The sequence below is a fragment of the Cyprinodon variegatus genome, unplaced genomic scaffold (assembly GCF_000732505.1).
Source record: "Cyprinodon variegatus isolate N-32 unplaced genomic scaffold, C_variegatus-1.0 Scaffold1486, whole genome shotgun sequence".
In the NCBI taxonomy this organism is placed as follows: domain Eukaryota; kingdom Metazoa; phylum Chordata; class Actinopteri; order Cyprinodontiformes; family Cyprinodontidae; genus Cyprinodon; species Cyprinodon variegatus.
This window is the reverse complement of record NW_015151939.1, coordinates 134155-140240: the sequence shown is the minus strand read 5'-3', so window position 1 is coordinate 140240 and position 6086 is coordinate 134155.

Here is a 6086-nt window from a genome sequence, read left to right as displayed (position 1 = left end):
AATGATTAAAAACAAGATTTCTTTCACTGAATTATGAGTTGTAATTATTATTATACTCACTCTTGATGGGAAAAAAATACATCTGACTGGGAAATTTTTTTTTAAATGTTTAAAATTTATATTCAATAAATCAAAACAGTATTACGTCAGATTGACAGATGAACTCTTATGTGGCTCCAGCCTCTAATGTTTTTCCTTCTGCTGAAATGTCTGTCTCGTGTTACATGTGCTTTTCTTGTGTTGAGGCTTTTTTGGTATCTCAAACTGTATCCTGTCAAGGACAAAATGTAAAATATGCTCTTTTTACCCTCTCCCTACTTTGTGGCTCCTATCTTTCTGCAGAGATAAAGGCAGCGCTATAGGAAACGGCCTGCAGGTTGGGGCCCTTGGGAACCATAAGAACTCGCCAAAGGCAGCGTTCTGCGGCACGCATGGCCTCGGTAAATCATTCCCCCTGTCAGCCTCACTCAATATATGTGATGAATGGTTTGTACTGAAACTGAAATCTCGACTATATGTAAATTGTAGTTGACAATAAAGCAATGGAAGCATATCATAAGATTAAATAAAAAAATAGGGCTTAAACTCTACATTACTGTTTTTTATTGGATCATATTATGAGTCAAACTGCTTTCCAGAGGGATTTTCAATCAACAACAACCAGGGAAGTCACTCCAAACCTGGAGCGCACTTGGTTCTTGTTCACTTGACTTGTTAATAAGATGGGAATAACCTAAGCTTGTATGTCCATATCAGTAAGAGATTTGAGAAAAAACAAAACAAAACAAAGAAAAAAACATGTCCTGCAGGATTTTAAAATAGAAGCAAAATATGCAGAAAAACAAAGTGCAACCAAGTCAACCATGCTTGGAAGCCAAAACTTTTTGATGGACTCAGATTTTGTTTTTCTGTCTAAGTCTGAATGTTTGAGCTCAACCACGCTACAGTACAGAGGCAGCAGATAACAAAACATATGTCATTATCAAGCCTGATTAGAATAAATAATAAATATTAGATAAAGGATGAGAAATCGATATATTCTGTAACTCATTCTTTTCTTCTTACAGGCTAGAATTATGAAGTTGTTTCTTGTTTTACCTATTAAGCTACGCATCAGATGATGGTTGGAGCGACATATTCTTTCAAGGTTCCATATATGTGATTGTTCTGGGAAGTAATACCAGACTGGCTTATGTTCAGACATCTATCATTGTTTAAAGTTTAGGTGTAATGATCTATTTATAAAAAAAAAAAATCAAAAACATATCAAGTTCCTTACTAAGAACAATAATAATTATTATATTTGAAATACAACAGATCTTAATGGCCAAGATCCAACTGTTTATCAAAATATTTAATTGTTCAATTAAATACATCCAAAGAAGTAAAGTGCAGAAGAAGAATATTAATTTCACAGAGAAAAAAAATAAATGAATTCTTGTATGATACGTTTTTAAGGGGGTCCAAAATATATAGATGTTACCTTCTGGTAAAGTGGCCTGGATTGATGGCTCAGGCTTTTCCAAATTCTTCTTCTTTTTTATTTATTTATTTATCTATTTATTTTTTTAAGTATGCTGTCCAGCAGCATACAGTGAGGTAAGGCCCAATATATTTAGAGAAAAAGGTAAGAAAAGGAAAATTGGGGAAAAGGCTGAAAGCAAAAGGAGGAGAGATAACACAACTGAATAGCATTGTAGTCTGCCTCTGGATGTGTGTAAAAAGAAAAAAACAAAAAACAAGATAAAGAAACCACAACAGCAGACACCTGAATCCAAACACCTGTACGTCAATCTAGGAGTGGTCTGATGCATGCCATTTTATTCCACTTATCTTAATCAATACCCTTAAAACCAAAAAAGAGAATAAAAAAGAAATGACTTTCTTTCTGCAGTGATATAATTTGCACATCTGGAGCAGTAATGGTTCCGGCTGCAATCTGCCTGGTTAAACAGGATGTATCCCCCAGCAGCTTTAATATTGTGTGTGAGCTGCATGGATGTTCAGTTGGTTACATTCTGCTCCTCACTCTTTGGACCAAAGCAATGGTCAGGTTTCTGGGAGTGAGTTACCTTTGGCTGAACGTTAGCAGAACCACCACAATATAAACAGTATATTTACTGAAGGCCTGCTGACAGCCAGGGACCGTAAACCTTCAGCAGCAGCTCTACTTCTGGCCTGAAAGACTGTTAAATGCAGACAGAGCTGTCAGCGTAGCCAAAACAATGTTTGAGAACAACATGAACAGCAGCTTGTTGTTGACACAGCGGGAATGTTTGATTTAGACGAGTCCAGAAAGGAATCTTTGTTTAACCAGGAGGATGGAACAGAATCAGAAACATCTGATGCTGATGATGATCGTTTTATTGTGGAAACGTTTGGAGCTGCAACAGTGATGGTTTCGGAGGGAAATAGAAAACACTCAGCTGGTTCTGTAGATCAGGGAACAAGATCATATAGACATTGTGTGTTTCTCAATATGTTTACTTGTGAGTTCTCGTGTGCTCGTGAAACATCATCAGCCTTAGCCCTAGTACTGTTCCAGTTCACAAGAACAAGAAGACTGAGAATGGACAATGTCCCCAGATGTTGTTCTCGCCCCTCCCTATTTACCCAGCATGCATCAGAGCAGACTTGTCCGTTCTTGATATTGACAGCTGTCCCAGCATGCACTGTGGCCGCAGCAGCTTTCAATGGAACACCCACAGAGCTCAGGGTATTAAGTTAAAAGTTTTCTTTTCTGTTGCCGTTGTTCAATAAAAGTACGTTTTGAGATCATTTGAGGTGAGAACATTATACTTTCAAGCATCACTATATGGTCCATTTACTGGTTAAGTGCATAATTAAAAAAAACGTTCAGATGCTGGGAGGACCGTGGCAACCAGCGGACATCCGAGGGTTACAGTAGCCAGGGCTAACATTAACCTGTCTGTGGTAGCCCTCTCTCGGCATATTGTGTGAAGGACCGCTGGCTCTTTATTTGGCAAAATGCTATATTAAAAACATGAGGTGAAATGCAGCTCCAGACGGGTTGAGCGTGTGGTGACGTCACGAGTACGCATCTGTTCCAATTGACCCATATTAATGCTGCATGCTCCCGTTCTCCCAGAGTCCACACTTTTCTGTTTTCTCCTCAAGAACATACTTGGAGAGGACACGAGTCCGTACTCGCGTTCTTGTGAATTGAGAAACTGCCATTATTTTTTCAAAGAGAATACATCCTACCAGAAAACAAGATGCTCAGCAGCAAAAATTGGTGAAAAGATGAGGAGCTGCTTTAAGCTTTGTTCTTTGAACAGTTCTCCTTTCTGTTGCCAATTTTCCTACATCTAAAATCTTGTCAAAGTCTAAACTATGAACCACATCTTTAACCAATTTTCCACCTCATTAATGGAAATGAAATAGTTCATCTTCCCCCTTGTGTATCTGATTCTGCAAAGCCAACCTTAAAGGAATAGTACACCCAAAACATGATTAGCCTTCATTTTCTACTCACCCCCATGCTGAACAACACTCTGGAGTACTTTTTTGATATCTCAAATGCATCTGGAGATCTGGGAGGCTTCTTGCTGTCTGCTGACATTCAAATAATGGAGGTCTATGGTGCCCGAGACAGAAAGGTCCATAAAAGTCCACAAAAACGTGTCAGTATTCCTCCATACTGCTCGTCCAATGTATTCCAAGTGTCCTGAGTGGGTAGCATCCAGAATTTACTCGAAACAAAGTCATTTAGAATGTTTTTAGAGCATAAACAGTAGTGTTTCCTAAAAGCCCGTTCACGAGTCTACGGAAACCGCGGCAGACCAAACCAGATGAAAGTACGCATTCAGCTCGGCAAAGAACTCATGCTCTTCCTCAACACTGAAGTCCTCAGACATTTTTCTTTCGTTGTTTCTTTCTTTGCACAGGTAAACAGCACATTTCTTCTACGCTTGCATTATCGGCATTATCGCCATAGACCTCCATTATTTGAATGTCAGCAGACAGCAAGAAGCCTCCCAGATCTCCAGATGCATTTGAGATATCAAAAAAGTACTCCAGGGTGTTGTTCAGCATGGGGGTGAGTAGAAAATGAAGGCTAATCATGTTTTGGGTGTACTATTCCTTTAACCACCACACTGTTTGATAGCTGGCATGATGCGCTTCTGTTGATGTGCTCTGTTTGGTTTTATTCAAACATGTTGATGTGTGTTATGTCCAAACATCTCTGTTTCAGATTTAATGTCCAAAGGACACTTTTTCAGAAGTCCTGTGGTTCATGCTGGTGTACCTTTGAAAACCTAAATCAGAAGAAGGTTTTTCCCTAAACCCAGCCAAACATGGCCCAGTCAGTCATTTCTAATAGTCCTGCTCTGTTATATGTAGTTTAAAATTAAATTAAACATGATAACAGAGGCCTGGGACTCTGGTTTATTTTGATCATTGCTAGGGGGGGAAATTTCCTGACAGGTTTAGCACTGGAAAGATTGTTTTAAAGGTTTTCCACTCTTAAATTACTTCTGTTATTTTACAGCGTGTCATGATCTCCTTGTGTTTTAGTTTTCAGTTTTTTTCTTATTGATTCTGAGTTCTATGTCAGTTTTTTTCTTGACAGTTCATGCCTGAGTGTTTATTATTGAGGTTAAGTTTTTTTTTTAAAGTTCATTGATTTGATTTAATTGTCGGCAATTATTGTGATTGGATTTGTTCTTTGTATAGAATTAGGCTTTTCCCTTTTGTGTTATGGTTAGTTTTTCTTGAAAAACAAATTGTTGTGTTAGTGTTTTGTTTTATATTGCAGTTGGCAAAATCTGGTCCATCTACCTCAGTCTCTTTGCTCTTCATCTTCTATGACTGCTCTTCATTCCCTCAATTGCGGAACCTGACTCCTATGTCATTCTCCACTCTTCCCTCAGTTCTCTATATAAGCTCTCTTGTTTCATTGTCCATTGCCAGTTTGTTGTATTTATCTGCCATTGCTCCATGTAATGTTTTTCTTTGACAAGATCGGCAGGTTTTCTGTTATTAAAGTTTCCCATGCCCATGCAGAGTTCCTGTCTGCATATTGTCCTTACTGTCGCATCTGATAGTTGAGAAATAGATAGAAATATAGCTCTTTCTGGTTTCCTGGTAGGCTGCAACAGTAGCCTTTTCATCACTCAAGCCTTTCCTTCTTGATACCATGCCTCAGAACAGCAAGCGAACAAAACCTAAGCTTTCCAGAGCTGGTTATGATGATCATTTTATCTTTGCATGAAAAACAGAGGTGGTTTAGCATGCAAAACATCTGGAGCTTTCCATACAATTATCTATACTTTCCTTTTTTCAATCCATCCATTTTCTTCCACTGTATCCGGGGCTGGGTCATGGAGGCAGCGGTCTAAGCAGAGATGCCCAGACTTCCCGATCAAGACAGACCTCCTCCAGCTGCTCTGGACGGACCCCGAGGTGACACCAGGCCAGCTCAGAGACATAGTCCCTCCAGCGTGTCCTGGGCCTCCTCTCAATGGGACATGCCTGAAAAACCTCCCGCGGGAGGCGACCAGGTGGCGTAAGCCCAAGCCACCTCAGCTGGCTCCTATCGACATGGAGGAGCAAGGACTCTGCTCCGAGCTCCTCCAGGGTAACTGAGCTGCTCACCCGATCTCGAGGGAGCGCCCAACCACCCTGCAAAGCTAACTATATACTTATATTCGCCATCATTTATTTTTTTCTTATTGTACAAAAATTCAAATATACCTTTTTATCACAAAACCCTTTTGAAAAATCCCAACAAAAAATCCCTTGAGTTACTGTTACATTCTCACATTTCTCAGTGACTCAAAGACATTATGGTTGTGAAAATCTGAGCTTTATAAGTCGGATTAAGCATGGATATCATCTCTCCGGGACAGATTTAAAAGAAGAAAAAAATAAAGAGTAATACCAGCTCTGACTGTCACGAGTTTACTGATGCTAAATCTGTTACGTCAAGCAGAATTATGTCATAGAAAGAACTGAATATAACTAATATAACATTTTTTTTGAACAAATAAAAAAGTAAAATGTTCAAATATTGAAACAGAACAGATAAGGTCACAGTTTACTTGCTTCTGTCTCTACTTGCT